The sequence below is a fragment of the Henckelia pumila genome, chromosome 2 (assembly GCF_033568475.1).
Source record: "Henckelia pumila isolate YLH828 chromosome 2, ASM3356847v2, whole genome shotgun sequence".
In the NCBI taxonomy this organism is placed as follows: Eukaryota; Viridiplantae; Streptophyta; class Magnoliopsida; order Lamiales; family Gesneriaceae; genus Henckelia; species Henckelia pumila.
This window is the reverse complement of record NC_133121.1, coordinates 7,534,565-7,553,660: the sequence shown is the minus strand read 5'-3', so window position 1 is coordinate 7,553,660 and position 19,096 is coordinate 7,534,565. Positions and strand designations below refer to the sequence as shown.

Here is a 19,096-nt window from a genome sequence, read left to right as displayed (position 1 = left end):
TGGACCTCGAATGAGAAAACGATAAAAACATAATGCATGGAGTGTTACAAAACCTAATAAGTGGGCTGAAGCCAGTCGGGCCCGTATCTCAAATGACCGGACCCATCAGTTTAATAAAGAAAATTTAACGAACAATTTAATAAAAAAAGTTAAAATATAGTTTTTTTAAGAAAACAAAGGGAGAGCCCGGAGTTGAGGATGGAGGTGATTGCCAAAACTTGCATATCTTCGAAAATTTGAGTTTGCCTATGAAAAGCAATACGATGACAGATAGGGCGGCACCTATGCCTATCCCTCAATTCTTGATTGCAGTAGTAGCGGTAGATTGTCCGGCAAAGGTGGCTGCGAGGAGGTTGCTGCGAAAATGTGGCTGACGGCTGCGGCATATCTTCAAAGGAGCAACCTCGAAAACCTGCATTACCAAGTTAGAATTTAGGAAATTAGAAAAACACAACAATTAATTATGATATTACTGACTAGGATTGGTGTCGACAAGTTGGCCACGATCATAAATCTTTTCGCAACTCATCAATGCCGAATTGTTGTGATAAATCCAGTTCACTAAATAAGAGGCCGACAAGGGCCAATTATCTGGAAAATAACAATCTCCTCTTTCTACCTCAAAGCATGTTATACTCATAGTTCCGGCTTTGCACGTGTGTTTTATCAGCTCTTGTGCCTCGTACGCGAATATGCTGGTGCGTAACAAGTTATCAGCCCCTTGTCTATGATTTTTCCCACGTCGTTTTTCATAACAAAGTTATCAGCCCCTTGTTACACACCAGCATATCCGCCTACGAGGCACAGGAGCTGATAAACCACACGTGCAAAGCCGGAACTATGAGAATGGCATGCATTGAGGTAGGAGGACGAGATTGTTATTTTTTAGATAATTGGCCCTTATCGGCCTCTTATTTAGTGAACTGGATTTATCACAACAATTTGGAGGTGATGAGTTGCGAAAAGATTTATGATCGTGGCCAACTTGTCGACACCAATCCTAATCAGTAATATCAGAATTAATTGTTGTTTTTCTAACTTCCTAAATTCTAACTTGGTACTGCAGGTTTTCGAGGTTGCTCCTTTAAGGATACGCCGCAGCCGTCAGCCACATTTTCGCAGCCACATCCGACGCAGCCACCTTCGTCGTACAAAGGACAATCTATCGCTACTACTACACTCAAGAATTGGGGGATAGGTATAGGTGTCGCCCTATCTGTCACCGTATTGCTTTTCATAGATAAACTCAAATCTTCGAAGATATGCAAGTTCTGGCAATCTCCTCCATCCCCAACTCCGGGCTCTCCCTATGTTTTCTAAAAAAACTATATTTTTAACTTTTTTTTATTAAATTGCTCGTCAAGTTTTCTTTATTAAACTGATGGGTCGGGTCATTTGAAAACGGACCCGACTGGCTTCAGCCCACTTATTAAGTTTTGTAACACTCCATGCATTATGTTTCTATCATTTTCTCATTCTGCTGCCAACGTTTGAAGTCGGCACCAGAAAACTTTGGCGGCTTTTTTCCATGCACAGGGGCGGAACCGAGCGGAGTGAATGAAACAGTAGACATCTTCAGAATCCGAGAAATACAAAATTTCGTCTTGCGATTGTTATTAATGTGTACTTCAAATTCTGAATAAGAGTGCAGCAATAGCAGCAACAAATACGAACAAAGTCGAGGCGAGAGAAACTCTCTATCCGCAAGACGAAATTGCCCGTTAACAGTGCTAAACGTTGGCGGCAATCGTCTCTAAGATACAACGACTTCTGAACGAGATATGGCAGCACAACGAATATCTCGAACTTCAACGAACAAAAATATGTTTTAACTTTTCTTTGAGAAAGTGAGGGAGAGATATTTCAGAAATCTGAAATGAAATCTGAAATATATGTTATCTGATGTTTCTCTATCTTTCTTCTGTGTTATAACCACCATATATATAGTCTTCTACACGAAACAACACGTTTGAAGGTGTAAGGATGCAACCCATGACAGAAAAAGGCCAGAAAAAATCGTGACTTTTCAGTCTGCAGAAGGTGCGCTTGGGCGGTAACTTTTTTACCACTCGAGCGGCCAACTTTAAGCCAACCTACTGTCTCGCTATTTTGGTACCGCGCCCGCGCGGCAAAATTTTACCGCGCGGGCGCAAGTCGCTTTGAACTTACTGTCTCGCATGTGAGGTGCTGCGCCCGCGCGGTAATAATTTACTGCTCGGGTCTACTCAATAAAATAATAAAATATTATTTTAAATAAATTTTATTGAAAAAGAATAATCGGATCAGAAGGCCACACCACACCACACCACGCCGCGCCGGCCGGCCGCGCGCGTGTGTTTGTTGCATCGATTAGCGTCTTGTCCTTTTACAAAACATCGGTGCCCTAAGGGCCCAATCCCATAGTTCAATGTTGGACTATATAAGGTGAGCAACAAATTGGAGTTGTTCCAATGTGGGACAACCAATTTCCCATTTCCCTCCAATTTATTTCACCAAATTCAAATTATTTGTAACACTTTGGGACAAACTTTTCAAGCATTTTTGGACAAGTTTTTCAAGCCCATTACTTCCACAATTCATTCAATAACAATTTCCAACATCATTTGCTTCCGTGAGGGAATACAAATGGATAACACGCTTGGAAAATTAAGCCTCTGCATCATTGAGAAAGATATACTACTATCAATAGATCATAGACACTATCCTAATCACAGCATTTGAGGAATCTAAACTAAATATAACAAGTCGTATCTGGGATCAATCGAAGCTTCGTTAAGAACTTGCGATTCCCAAAGTTTAGAAGAGGAAATATTGTTGACCAACACAAACTAAATTTTTTGACTTCCAAGAGTGACAGAAAATAGAAAGGACAGTACAGTGTAACGAATATGGGTGGTGATTTGAGTTTTCTGAAAGTCCATAGTAAAATGTCGAATAGAAAAACGTGTCAACTAAGTTATGTTCTATGACAACGATGTTTAAACGATCGATTAAAGCACGTTTTAATAGACAGCTGGTAAACAATTCAATTAAATAGAAAGCTGGTAAAAGGCATACATATGTACAAAACATTTAGTGGTAGTAAAATTCAGGAGAAAAACAAACCATGTATGTCGGTCAACCCGAAGAACGCAACATTTCTTTCACTGTGTGATGTGGTATGAAGAGTTGTAGTAACCAAGTATTCCTAATATAACAAGCATGCAAATCGTCGGAGAAAGTGATGAATACTCTAAAATTATGAACTGAGGATTGGTGATATTAATAATAAACTTTTGAAAGCGCAGTCAAAGATGTGATAAAAACTTAGTGAAGATGTCATTTTCAATCAAAATAAAATAAGATTGCACTATTTAGCAGTCGAATTACCTCCAAATTTTAAAGTTATTGAAACCAAGTTTATGTTTCTTTTAAAGCTGCAAGAAAAGACATTCCCTTCTACTTTGCAAACTCAGAACGATGACAAAGGATTCAAGATAACCAGAGAAAAAGCAAATAGCAATTGATACCACTATAAACTAAAGTTAGAACACGCATAAATGAGATCACATGTATAAGTTTTTCGCAGATGTTGAGCCTTAAAAAAAACTCGATTTCATGTAAAAAGTAGTTTAATGTTAGCAACTAAGGTTCGAAAACAGTAGATATGAGATACAAAGTAGTGTTAAAGATAGCAAGAGCTAGTTTGTTGAGATAGTTGTTAGGAAATAGTTAGTTGTTAAATAGCAGTTTAAAGTTCTCATTACCTGTATATATACAGAAATGTATTCTCCAACAGAGTTTAGTTTTTCTCAATCAATACAATACATATTTTTCTCTTAATCAGAATATATCTTCTTAAGCTTTGATCATCTCTATCAATGGCAGATCTGTGACGTGTCTCGATCATCGGCCGAAACAGAGTACAGATCAATGGCCACTACAGCATGTGAAATTACTTGGTTACGTGGGCTACTTACAGACATGGGATTGACATTCTCCAGTCCAACACCACTTCATTGTGATAATCAGGCAGCTCTTCACATTGCTTCAAATCCGTTTTATCATGAACGCACTAAACACATAGAAATCGTCTGTCACTTCATTCGAGAAAAGATTCGGGGCAATATCATCAGCACCTCTCATATCTCTACACATCACCAACCAGCTGATCTCTTTACAAAAGCGTTGGGTTCAGATCAGCATCATTATCTCTTACGCAAGCTTGCATTACTCAACATACTACAAGCTTGAAGGGGGATGTTAAAGATAGAAAGAGCTAGTTTGTTGAGATAGTTGTTAGCAAATAGTTAGTTGTTAAATAGCAGTTAAAACTTTTCATTACCTGTATATATACAGAAATGTATTCTCCAACAGAGTTCAGTGTTTCTCAATCAATACAATACATATTTTTCTCTTAATCAGAATATATCTTCTTAAGCCTTGATCATCTCTATCAATGGCAGATCTGTGATGAATTACAGATTTAACAAGTAGCGGGGAGAAAATAAATATTAAACTCTTTATACAAACAAAATAGTAGATATAAAGAACACGCTCCAAAGGCATAGCACGATTTAGGGCTGTTGCTGTCGTTAAATTGCATTCATAGACATCAGTTAAACACACCTAACATACAATAAGCAGAGGTGATGCTGAAAAAAACAGAAGTAACAGAATGGGAAAAAAAACCAAAGATCTGTGTAACAGAAAGAATTTTTCCACTTTGTCAATGACAGAAATTTCAGATCTTAGAAATTAAGACAAAATATAATTATAACAGTCGTAGAAACAGTAATACCATCGTTTTCAAGCACAAGAATTTACCAATACACAGATCTGTAGAAGAAGGAAATCTGAACATGATCTGTTAACAAAAAAGATTTCTGATATAAGTAGTTAAGAGCAAAAAAATACGTATAAATAGACAGAAAGCAAAAATCCAAGGAAAAAACACAAAAAAAAAAATGTAAAAGTAACAGATATTCAAGAACAAAACAAAACGAAATGTAAGAGTAGCAGATATGAAAGTAAGAAAAACAGACTGATTTGCGGCGCATGAATTTTGAAATCTAAGAAATTTAACTGAATCCGTTTAAGAGAGATGAGTAGAAACAGAGCATTAGAAATCGAAAAGCATAATATATACTGAGAAACCAGTTGTGGAAATATAGTACTTTTATCAAAGGCAACCAGGTGGTTGATAGTAAGAGTAATAAAATTCATTTCTCGGAAGTCAATCGCGCTTTAATCAAAAAATTCTTATCTTTTGGATTTAACGTATACCGTATCACCTATAAATTTCAAAATTAATAAATCTAACTGTTTTTGTTTTAAAGTTGGAGAAGAAGACATCATCTTCCACTTTGCAGACTCCGAACCATGACAGGGGAATGAAAATCGGCAGGGAAAGCAAGTAGCAATTGATAACATTGTAAACTAAAGTTACACCATGCTATGAATTTTGTAGTTAATCATTTATACTTTGTAGCGAAAAACCATTTATTTACAGATCTTTGAAATAGAAACAAAATATACATATAACGGACGTCAAGACAGAGATCCAAGCAATTCGAAGCAAAAAAATTTACCAGCACACAGATCAGCAGCTAGAGGAAGTCTTTACAAATGATGTGTTGACAACAAAATTATAGATCTGAGAAAATAAAACAAAATATAAATATAACAAACAGGAGAGCAAAAATCTAAGAAGAGAACAAAACGTAAATTACGAACAGCAAGTAGGAGAACAAAAAACAGAGAATAACCTCTAATCATACAAATCTATTTAGTACAAGAGAAACTCAGGTTTGGTAAGAAAATAGTAATGAATTATTCAGTAGAATAATTACCAAGATAGCAAATCTCCTTCGAATTTGGATAATATACAACACACGTAATGCTGCCAGAAACATTCTTAGGTACCACAATCCAATCAGTAAAATCAAAAACGTATCCCTTCAAATACAATCTAATAATAATTTTGGCTATTTTAAAACTACTTTAACCCTCCAAGATAGAACATACTTGCAGAAACTAATGCAGAAGGATATCCCTATGAAACCAAATTTTGGCGTATGCTTATTTATTAGCAACAAAAACAATTTAGTAAACCTACGATATGGCAAATGCTGAAAAACCAGAAATATTTGGACGGAATAAAACACATATCTAAGAGGAAAAACATAATCTTTGTACTTTGGCAACGGCAGAAATTACAGATCTTAGAAATAAAAACTAAATATATGTATAACAGAGATCGAATCAGATATCCTAGCGATTTAAAACCAAAATGTATCCCTTGAAATACAATGAAATAATCATTTTGGCAGTTTAGAAATCACATTGACCCCCAACATATAACATGATTGTTGAAACAGAGGAATATCCCTATGTAAGCAAATTTTCACATATGGTTATGACCATCAAAAACAATCTATCTACATACTATAAAAGCTATTAAATGCAAAATGGGTCAGTTTCCTCCCGGTTTCCCGTCAATCCCATGATACATGTCTTCTTGTGATTCATTCCACCGCTTCACTCATCTACACTGCGTTTCCCTTTACCATTTAATCCGGTTATAGGTTAGCAAATATACGCATGTCTCTCTTAATTATCCTCCACCACCGTCTCGACCGACTGTATGCAATCAAGATTCTTCCACTCTTTTTCCTTACGAATATTCTACTCTCACAATTCTTCAACATACTCACAACACTGTCTCTCTTGAATTTTTAAAAATTTTGCACACAACACTGTACCCCTCCAACCCATGTTGTAATTTCACGCCTTGAAGTGTAGATATTTATAGTTTTTGCACCTGATTTGACTTTATTGCTCTCTTTTTTAGAATAAATTAATAAATTACTCTTTTATTTTTTTGCCAATAAAAGTTCTATATTGAGAAAACTATGTGGACCAATTTATTACAAAAGAAACAAAAAAATTTTAAAAAAATATATAAATAGATGGGGAGGATACGAGAAGTACATGTGAATGGATATTTAATTCTTAAGTATATTATATGACAAATAGTCATGTTAATTAGAATAAAATAAAAAACTAATATGAGAAATAATTTAAAATATCTTGGGACAAAAATTTAGATTTTATAATTATATATATAAAAATAAAATATTTTGTTTGTCCTCGTAATATTTTATATGCATCAGTATATTTTGAAAATTATATCACAATCTATTACATCATATATAAGTTAAACGAAATATTTTTTTTATGATGTTAAAATGATGTATTATTTATATTATATTTGAAGTCTAAGTATAGATATACAAAATATGAATCAAATATTTTTCGCAAAAATATAAAAAACAAAATTGAAATTTAAAATTTTTATTTTACAAAATATTATCAAATTTTGGGGAAAAATAAAATATTTTTAATATTAAAATTAATATTATTATGTTATCGTTTCATATTTATATATAAATTGAAATGTATCCTCCAATCATTAAAAACAAAGTTTTTATATTCTAAAATTTTAGTATAAACTAAATATTATGATTTTAATGTTAAAAACTAAATACTAAAACTAATTTATATTTATTTTGTTTTTAATTTGAAGAATGTTAAAATATAAATATGTTAATTATGATAAATAATATTTTAATTTAAAATAAAAAATTTCAAAGTAGCTATAATTTTTAATAAAATATTATGATTAATTGGAAAACTAATTTTTTAATTTAAAATTTAAAATTATGGGATACAAAAATTTAAAACGTAAAAACCACGCATTACTTATTTTGAAAATTTGAAAATAACACATAAATTAAGATTAAAATAGATTTGACAATTAATATTTAATTTTATAAATTTTTATAGTAATGATATTTATATAATTAATTATAATTTTTTGAATAATAAATATTTTATATAATCAATTTAGAAATTGAAATTATTAATGAATTTATCAAATATATATTTAATCAATTAAAGAGTAACATTATCAATTTATAAGATAAAAATTAAATATTCATATTTGTATTGATTTGTCTCAAGTTTTTGATGTAATTTATTTTTAAAAGAATGAATATTAATGACGATTTAAGGATATAAGTTTTTGAAAAAAAATACATCCAAACGAAGCTGGAAAACGAAGCTGAAAATTATTTTCTTAATGTGTTGATCCACTCTACACTATTTATAAATCTTCAAGCTAAAAAAAAAAAAAAATTATACAATATTTATATATGTTAAAATACTTTGATAATGGAGGAAAAATTAATTGAAAGAGGGGCGAAAAAAATTTATCAACCCCGAAATCAACATACGAACAATATAAATCAAACCCGGACGTCCCAAATTATGAACAAATACAAGATAACAAAATAAAAATTACCGCAAGAAGAGCCTAGCGTGGTACTTGCTTCACTGAAAACGAAGCTGGAAACTATTTTCTTAAGTACCGTTTGGTTGAAGGATAAGATTAATAATACATAGACAAGTAATATAATGTAATAAAAAATAAATTAAAAATGATAGTAAATATAGTATTTAATTTGATTGATAGATTAAAGTTTATTTGATTTGATTGATTAAATTTTATATAAAAATGTTAAATGACTATTTTGCTTTTTAAATATTAAATAAAATATAAATAATATTATTTATAAGGGATTATAGAGTAATCTAAATAATGGAGGGATGTATATCATGTTAATAAGCCATAGTTTTTAAAACTGTGGCTAAATTTTACAACGATTTTTTAAAACCGTGGTTAAATTTAGCCACGATTTTTTCAAACCCGTAGTTAATTTAGTCACGATTTTTAAAACCATGGTTATTTAACCAAGGTCTGAAAAAACCGTGGTTAAATGAAACCGTGGCTATTTAACCACGGTTTTTAAAAAATCGTGGCTAATTTCGCCACGGTTTTGGAAAAACCGGGGCTAAATATCCTATTTTCTTGTAGTGATTAATAGCACGCATGTACGGGCACTTCGTAACTAATAACATTAACAGCGTGATTTTAATTTGCGCCGTAAATATTGTGTCGTGAAAACTCATATTTCTTGTAGTGAATGAGTCAATACTCAGGTGCAATTATTATTGAACTCAATCACCCTATTTATAAGAAAATATTACAAGATACAAATATTTACATATATTATCTTGACATACTTATGTTGATCATAAATCTTTCAAATTTAATTAAATAAAATAATCATCTACAGTAATAATATATTTATAACACCCCCTAGAAAATTATTTGCATGAACAATTGATTCGTCAAAATTTTTATTTGGCAAGATGGATGCTTGGGAACTTCACCGGGACTCAAGTGCAGCCTCATTAAAACCTTAACAGTAAAACTCTGTGGGAAAAAATTTGAACGAAGGAAAAAGAATACAACAACATATATTTTTTTGGATGTCTTATCGACGATGTATGCGTCTCGTTAAAATATTATTAGGAAAAACCCAATGTGACGAAATCCTAATGAAGGGAAAGAGTACGACATCTCGTAATACTTGTTAATTGACTCATTAAAAACTTTGTTAAAGAAAAACGACGTGGAAAAAATCATAAACAAGGGGAAAAAAGATTACAACTTTGATTGCTTCCCCTCTTGCAAGCATTACTTGAAATTATAATAAACTCATCTTATTCCAATCTTTTGCACTTATTTGCCAAAATTTATCTAGATGCTCATTTTGCTATAGATATGATAATTCAATACTAAATATCTTTTTTCTTCTTCTTCCTCTTCTTCAAGTTGGCAAAAACCTTCATTACAGAACAATATGGAGATTCTCTACCAATTTGAGTTTTTATGATAGCGGTATCAAATTTTATAAGTCAATAAAAATTCATAAATTTTTTTATATATTTGTAGCGACTCATCCCAGATCCACTACTAATCAGATAATTTAAGCATAATTAAGCATACAATTAACACTAATCTGAATACACCGCAAAAAGCTTAAATAAATGATGATTGACAGAATACAATCGGTTAAAAAATTTATTATACAACTCAATCGAATAAATCTTAACAACAATAAAACCTACGTACAGCTAATTAATCATGTTGTCCTCCCTGATCACCGACTACTCCGAGTCGATGTACATACTACATGTACCAACACCTGCTCCGTCGAATGGGGTGTTTATACATACAGAAAACACTATACGTAAGCGACTATGCTCAGTACGAAAGCAATGATATATAATATATGCAGCATACGAATGACTTTATAACCAGGGTAAATCAATCTGCTCAGGGGCGCCATGAATATACAACACTGTGTTGGATATCTAGTTCGCGGGGCACTCGTATATTCCCCTATCACTATAGCGTCTACTCCACCATCGCGGTCGCTCCTAGTGATAGCAAAACCAGGGGCAAAGCATCCCCAAAACCAGACACGAATCCATAAGTAGTAACTCATCATCGATGGAAACTGTCTTGACTCGCATCAAACCAGATGCAGTCCTAGTATGTAAAACATGCATGTGTTAAAGCAGTAAAATATGGTAAAACACATAACACATACTCATGAAACACATATATCATATATCATGCTGACCATCTTAGTCAGTACTTACATACCTCACTAAAAGCAGTCCTAGAAGTCCTACCATAGGATCCAAGTCTATCATCAGCTCTACAATGCAAAATACTCATGCATCAATAATTAAGCTCTAAAATCCTTAACTAAGCTATAACATAATCCTAAAAAAATTTAGGAAGCCAAAGCTATATCTGCGTCCGTCGCCATCCCGCTGATGGCGATTACCCCACTAGTTAGGGCACACACCCCTGCTGCAGCTCCGCAACTTCGAGCACAGCTCCGCCACTCGAGCACTGCTTCGCTACTATGTCAGACACTGTCTGACCATACCAAAATATACTTTCCACTCCGACTCTAAAATTAGAGTACCCAACAAGCCCGAAAATAGAGTCATATGGGTGAAGGAGAGAAGTTTTTGAGCGCTTGAATTATGATCCCCTCGGCCATATTTATAGACATGGGTTCGGATTATGAGCCCCTCGGACATATTTATAAGCAGGGATCGGACAATCCGAAGGGATGAAGAAACTTATGCATGTCTTGGAGTGGAGCCGGAGGGGAAGGGGATCGGTTGGAGCTTACGCACCAGCATATTCGCGTACGAGGCACAAGAGCTGATAAACCTCACGTGCAAAGCCAGAAGTATGAGGATGTCATGATTTGAGGTAGAAGGAGGAGGAGATTGTTATTTTCCAGATAATTGACCCTTGTCGGCCTCTTATCTAGTGAACTGAATTTATCACAACATTTCGGCGATGATAAGTTGCGAAAAGATTTATGATCGTGGCCAACTTGTCTACACCAATCCTAGTCAGTAATATCAGAATTAATTGTTGTTGTGTTTTCTAACTTCCTAAATTCTAACTTGGTATTGCAGGTTTTCGAGGTTGCTCCTTTGAGGATACGCCGCAGTCGTCAGTCACCTCCGACGCAGCCGTCGGCCACCTCCTCGCAGCCACCTTCGCCGGACAAAGGACAATCTACCACTACTACTGCAATCAGGAATTGGGGGATAGGTATAGGTGCCGCCCTATCTGTCATTGTATTGTTTTTCATAGGCAAACTCAAATATTCGGAGATATGCAAGCTCTGACAGTCTTCTTCATCCTCAACTCCGGCTCTCCCTTCGTTTTCTAAAAAAACTATATTTTAACTTTTTTTATTAAATTGCTCGTCAAGTTTTCTTTATTAAACTGATGGGTCGGGTCATTTGAGATACAGTCGGGCTTCAGCCCACTAATTAGGTTTTGTAACACTCCATGCATTATGTTTCTATCGTTTTCTCATTCGAGGTCCATATTTATAATATATCTAGTTCTTAGATATATTTAAGAATATATGGGTCAATGAATTTTCTATTTGAGTTATTTATAAGAAAATATATGTCAAATGTATTATTTTTTATTATTAACGTTTCACAAATAATAAAAACATAGAAAAAAGACATAGGATATTAAATTAATTTAATTGTAACAAATATTAAATTAATATTCGAGCCTCTATATACCTATTAGTTTTTTGAATTGAAAAAGAATTTCTTATAACTACTTATCGAACTTAAACCTAATTCCCGATTTGAGAATTCATCGATGTATATAAGCATCGATGATTGGACGACGAAAGACCATGCTTAATGAAAAGAGAGGAAAAATTAATAATAAAATTTAGTGATTAACTTGTTTTGGGGAAAAAATTAAAAAGAAAAAAAAAGAAACAAATAATAACATTGCATACTAACTTAAGATGAGATTGTTCTCTGTATACTACAAGGCTGAAGAGTTAAATACTAGCATTAATACGGCAAAGAATGAATGTATTGGGGAAGAAGATGAGTTTATTAATCATATCAAAATGTAATCAAAATGCAAGATAACAAAAAATAATATTTTTTTTCCAAAAAAAATTGTTTATTATTAAATATAGATGATTATCAATAGGCTGTAGAGGGCCGAGTGGGCCAACCTAGAAATCAAAGTTTTGCCCACCTGGGAAAATTGGGCTACAAATATTGTTTTGAGGTCTTGAGAAAACCCGCTCGATTAACACGCCACCCAGCTTATGACATGCCTATGGTCCCAATTATATTTTTTAAATAATAATAATTTTTTAAAAAAAACCAATATGAAATTCTAAATTAATTCCCAAAAATTAGGATAAAGTCCGAAATAATCGATTTTAATTAAAATCAGTTGTTTTTTTTATTGGAAAACTTTTGTAGATCTCGATTTGATAAAACAAAAACAAAACAAAAATTGGTTCAATCTTCAAGGAAAAATTTAAAACATTATAATTATACTCAAATATATATATATTATATATATATATATATACATAAATGGAATGTAAAAATATCAAATTTTTTAAAAATTTTGAATGAAATAAAGAGATTAGTAGAGAGAATTTATGAGAGAAAAAAAAATGAGTCAAAGGAAAAAAAGAGTACAACTTTGATGCTCCCCCTCTTGCAAGCATCACTTGAAATTATAATAAACTGATCTTATTCCAATCTTTTGCACTTATTTGCCAAAATTTATCTAGATGCTCATTTTGTCATAGATATAATAATTCAATACTAAATATATTTTCTTCTTTTTCAAGTTGGCAAAAACCTTCATTCCAGACAATATGAATATTCTTTACCAATATGCTCATTTTGTCATAGATATAATAATTCAATACTAAATATATTTTCTTCTTTTTCAAGTTGGCAAAAACCTTCATTCCAGACAATATGAATATTCTCTACCAATTTGAGTTTGGCAAAAACTCCTGTGAGACGGTCTCATGGGTCATTTTTATGAGACGGATCTCTTATTTTGGTAACCCATAAAAAAATATTATTTTTTATTGCAAATATGGGTAGGGTTGACCCGTCTCATTTGTGAGACCGTCTCACAGGAGACCTACTCTTTTAGTTTTTATGATAAAAAAACTATGTAAGTATATAGAAGCTCGAATATTAATTTAATATTTATTTCAATAAAATTTATTTAATACCCTATGTCTTTTTTCTGTGTTTTTATTATTTGTTAAAATTTAATAATAAAAAACAATACATTTGAGATAATTTTTTTATATATATAAATAACTCATAGAAAATTTATTGACCCATATATTCTTAAATATCTCTAAAAACTATATATATTATAAACATGGACCTCGAATGAGAAAACGATAGAAACAAACATAATGCATAATGCATGCACTACAAGAAAAAATAGATATCCAGGTATTTTTTAATGACATTTATTTAATAATGTTATTAATAAATACATATCATGACATTGATTAAAAATCAAAATTTTAAAAATTAAAGAGCTAAGTAGGTATAATATTATGACATTTAGAGCTTTTAAGCTCTCAAATTTTGTTTGGCAAAATTTTTTAAAAACAGTTTATAAGCTATCAAAATAATTTGTTTGATAGTTTATAAGCTGTTTTTAAAAAGTAAGAGATGTAATTTTTTCAAAAAGATCTTATTTTAATATTTTATTTCTCTAAAATATTATTGAATATTTTTATAAATCTTTATCATATCTCCATTTATTAAATATTAAATATTATTTTTTAAAAAAAATTACAAATCACATAAATTTTTCTAAAGTAAAATATTAAAACAATTTTATTTTTTAATATATGTTTATTCTAAAACTATTTTCGTATGTGTATAACTCAAAATTTTATTTTCATAGAATTAATATACCAATTTTGGTAATTTTGACAATAAAAAGATGTTATAATATCAAACATATCAACATCTTTAAGTTGTTTAAAATAAGTTTACCCAAACACTTTAACATCTTATTTTTAGTTCTAACAGCTTATATAGGAGATTATAAGCTCTTTTTAATAAATTTAATCAAACAAATGTCACTAAAAAATCTGGTTTTTACCTCACCAATTCCACGGCCTCGCGATCCGAAACCCTATGTAGAAAGTTTTTGTGTGATCTGTTTATGGATCTGTTTGATTTCAAAAGCTAGACAAAAAAAAATTGTCGTTCAGTTAAAAAGGTAAGCAACTTTTAAGTCAAAATTAAAGATTTTTTAAAAGCAAAACATTGTAGCACTTATTTTAAAATCTCGAGAAAATCCAAACGGTCTCTGCGTCAACTATTTGTGGATGATTTCTTGTTGATTTATGGCATTTTCGGTTGTGAAAAGGTTGTAATCGAGCTAAGGTAAACCAAGAACAACTCAGTTTCCAGGCTTGACCTGAGATAACGTTCAGCCGTGACCACCCAACCTTCCGTCTTTGGTACATGCTCGATTTTGTTTTGGTTTTAAGTACATAATGCGTTAAGCTTGATTCAGGTTTCTTTTCATAAATTCATCAGGCTAACCGAGCGAGGATTATTATCAATTTGAATTTAATTTGATTTCATCGCATTTATGGCACTATAATTGATTATTATTTGGTTTAATTGTTGTAGTTACCAGATTTTCTGAATTTTAAGGTGTATTCGGGCGAACCTAAGTCATGGTTGAATTATTTAGTGCGACAATTATTGGGAATATTAGTTGAGTTATTTAAGATGATTATGATATATTTAGATGGTTTATCGCATTGTGAAATATTAATTTATTCATTATAGGTCAATCCTATTTAATTCGATTATCACCTTAGAAATAATTGTTGCTGTGAAATATTTTAGAGGGTATTTCTATAGCTACTCAAACATGGATGCACCTATTTCTGCTTGGCCATGGGAAATCTTGGGTGAAGGTAAAGTACGTTAGCAAAAAAACATCAGCACATAGATTTTTGATGAAACCATGTGAAATTTCTTATTTTCTAATGAAAACATGTTAGGTAAGTTTTTGCTGCTGTGAAATAAACGCCGTGATTTTTCTCCAGGCACTAGGCGTTTTCCATGGCTGCCTCCCCTATATTGATAATCTGTGATACTATAATGGTTGTGTATTTTTCAGTAAGAATTCTTGAGTCTCTTGATTTCAGGTGCATTTTCACTGTGCAACGTCAGAACGAAGTCTCCACTGCACTGTACCTAGACACGACCCAAAGCCCTAAATCCAATCTCTGAATTGTAAGTGTTGGGTGAGTTTTACTGCTGCATTTTTCATTAAAAAATTTAGATCCTAAAATCCCTGTTATAGCTCAAAGTTGGGCAAGTTTTATTACTGCATTTTTCATTGAAGTCCTAGATGTTTTATGGTGATTAAAGATTGTATTCAACCTTAGACTAGCATAAAAAAAGTCGGTTCTTGCACTTAAATAGAAGGCTCAATATCGGCTCTAAATCCCGAGTCTTGAGGGAGATGAAATTCTGATTCCATAAGACTTGGATTCGGTTGCTGCCAATACACGATTTGTGTCCAAAATCTCGGTCATCAGATCTTGGAAAAAGGTAAGAAGAGATCTTTCCATATTAGCGTAATCTTGCCGACTAAGTTTCGGGATTTCACAATACCGATTGGTATCATGGATATGATGTACGATAGATTAATAAAAACATGATGAGATGTGGATAAACAAGACATAGATATGAATAATATGTTGTTTTGTATATTTTTGATTTTGTAGAATTATTGTGTTTATTCTCTATATTACCATTGTCAATTTCACATAATTTCACTTATATGACACTCATCCTCCATTAATACCATGGGTTGAGAGATATTTGCCATCAAGCCTACATCTAATGTCATACCGGGTTATGAGATATTATTGGGTTAACAAAAAAATGAGAGAAACATGGGATGAGTAAAAATTTGTGTCTCATCCTACTTTCATATCATGTATCAAACGGTACCTAATGGTTGTGAATTTTTCAATCAGAATTTTTGAGTCTCTTGATTTCAGGTGCATTTTCTCCCTTTGTTGTGCATCGCCTCCACTGTGCAACGTCAGGACGAGGTCTCGACTGCACTGTACCTAGACAGTACCCAAAGCCCTAAATCCAATCTCTGAATTGTAAGTGTTGGGTGAGTTTTACTGCTGCATTTTTCATTAAAAAATTTAGATCCTAAAATCCCTGTTATAGCTCAAAGTTGGGCGAGTTTTTCATTGAAATCCTAGATGTTTTATGGTGATTAAAGATTGTATTCAACCTTAGACTAGCATAAACAAAGACTTTTGTTTCCTGACTATTTCAGACGTGAAGCACCGCCTTTCCGAAGAGACTTGGCTACGTTAACAATCTCTCCATTCCAGCCTTTGCAATTCATTTTTCAGATCGAGATGTTTGATGTTTCTGGACATTTGGAGTTGTTTGAAGCTACGTGAACAATCTCTCCTTTCCAGCCTTTGTTGTGTTAATATTTTAGGCATCAAACTCGGACGAGCTCGAGGAATAATTTCAATGACATAAATTGTCACTGTCAAAGTAAATAATTATTGAATTTTTGTGATGATTTTTATAGCACAGCTGTTAGGTTATTTTCTGGAAATATATTATCGAAAATTAATTATAGAACCATATATTGTTTATATGATTTGTTTCTTTCAGTTAGCCATCTCTTTGCTTTGCATGCCATAGTTAGAATGTGAGGGCTAGAAATGTCGTCATGTCATATATGTTTGGTTTTTGAATGGTTTTTTTGTAGGTGAAATAACATTTTCAAATATATTAATTTTTTTGAGCAAGAATTAATAATATGTTTTGGAACTAATTGTAAGTTGAGTGAAAAGTAATTATCAGGTTTGGAGATTTGAAAATGATGAGAAAAAATGCAATGATTAGTTTTAGCTATAGAAATGGAAATCATCCGGGATAACTGAATCAAAACGTAGCCTTCTTTTTCATTGTTCTTTCATTTCATTGCGACTGGTATTTGTATAACAAAGTGCAACTTAAAAAATTACAGACCATCCATGGATGAGAGAAGATGACGGTGAATCCGATAAGCCTCGCGGCATTGCTGTTTTAAGCAGAATGAAGCAGTTCCGAGCCATGAACAAGTTCAAGAAAGTAGCTCTCAAGGTCAAAATATATCCTTTTGTAGAATGGCCTTTTTTCATGCTTTTGATGAATTAAAAATGGTTGCAATTTATAGGTGATATCAGAATCCTTCTGAAGAAGAAATCATCGGCACGAACAATTTAAAGGTATGACCCTTGTGGAGCTTTTTATGGATTTTGGATTTCATTTTGCAACAGTTCTTTGCTATTTGCTATTTCATGACAAACAATTTTTTTCACACATCTGAACTTGTTTATGTGATCTATGATTTTATTTGAGTCATTTTTTAAGCTAGTGTTACTACATTTTTTTTTTAAGTTTATGTTTCATCACTCGTAATTCGAAAGTTTATTTTGTTATTTTCCATAGGACTCTCTAGTTGATACTTGGAATTTCTAAGTAGTTTATGAGTTTGAAGATATTACGAAGAAAAACGTAAGAGCATATCAATGTTATACTGCCGAGTTATGAACATTACAGACATTTTGAAGTGTCCTTATAAATTAATTATAAAGGCGTTTTTCCGTGTCATTGAAAATAAATTGAATATAACAATGTTAGACATTCGATCGTGTCATTAATGATACAAAAAAGGCAATTTAATATATATTTATCTTGACAATTTATAATTTCTTGAAAACTTTCAATCGAAATATTTATGAAGTTGGTGTTAGTGCTCTATGGCGATCCTATAAAATTTCACAAATCTTTAATCGACACAAAAATAGAGGGATGTCACAATCTTTAAACAACACAAAATAGAGAGCATTTTATTTTTTTTCGATTTAACTAAAACATAAAATATAAGACATTTTTCAATGTCACCGAAAGGCTAAATTTTTTATTTTTTTTTTGAAAAAACGACACCAAATTTTATAAAACATTAGAAAATGAATTACAAAGCATCGTCCATGATAATGCTAGTAATATAACTAGGAATAACAGTAGAAATACCAAAAACAAGATATAATAAAAAAATTAAAAGAAATATATTATTTTAAAGAACCGAGGGAGAGCCCTCGGTTGAGAATGACTGCAAGAGCTTCAAGATCTCCGAAAATTTGATTTTCGTTATGCAAATCAAGAGGAAGACAAGTATGGCGGCACCTATAGCAATACCCCATTTCCTGAGTGCGGTAATAGCGGTAAACTATCCTGGCGAAGGTGGCTGCGGCCGAGGTGGCTGGGAGGAGGTTGTTGATGGCTGCTGCGGAGGTGGCGGCTGCTGGCTGCGGCGTATCCTCAAATAAGCATCCTCGGAAACCTCCATTACCGTTAATATTTAGAATTAACAAAAGTTAAAAAAACACAAAAATAACTAAGTAATACTTACTAGGATTGATATCCACGAGTTGGCCTTGATCGTATATTCTATTACAACTCATCAAAGAGGAGTTGTGATATATCAAATTCAACAGATCAGATGCCGACAAAGGCCAATTATCTGGAAAGTGGCAGTCTCCACCACCTTCAACGTCAATTTAATAAACGTTCCTTAATAAATGTTCCTAATGCTCCTCTAAGCTTCAACCCATTCCTGTCTCCGGCTCCAACCAATCCTCATCCCCTCATTTCCACCCCACGACATACGACATTCATAAGTTTTTAATCATCTCCCTCTTTTTTCTTTTGTTCCCAATTTTATCGGATTTTT

General features: G+C 32.4%; 1 long non-coding RNA gene across 3 annotated transcripts; it reads left to right on the top strand.

Moving 5' to 3' along the window:
• The first annotated feature begins 14,601 nt into the window (after positions 1–14,601).
• Positions 14,602–17,854, top strand: LOC140884233 (uncharacterized). Of its 3 annotated transcripts, none has more exons than XR_012150605.1 (4): positions 14,602–16,454; positions 16,637–16,866; positions 17,348–17,463; positions 17,537–17,854. It is a non-coding gene; the product is annotated as an uncharacterized lncRNA (long non-coding RNA). The 3 variants fall into 3 exon arrangements; XR_012150607.1 differs by having other exon boundaries at positions 14,602–16,465; XR_012150606.1 differs by lacking the exons at positions 17,348–17,463; positions 17,537–17,854 and having other exon boundaries at positions 16,637–16,970.
• The last annotated feature ends 1,242 nt before the right edge of the window (positions 17,855–19,096 follow it).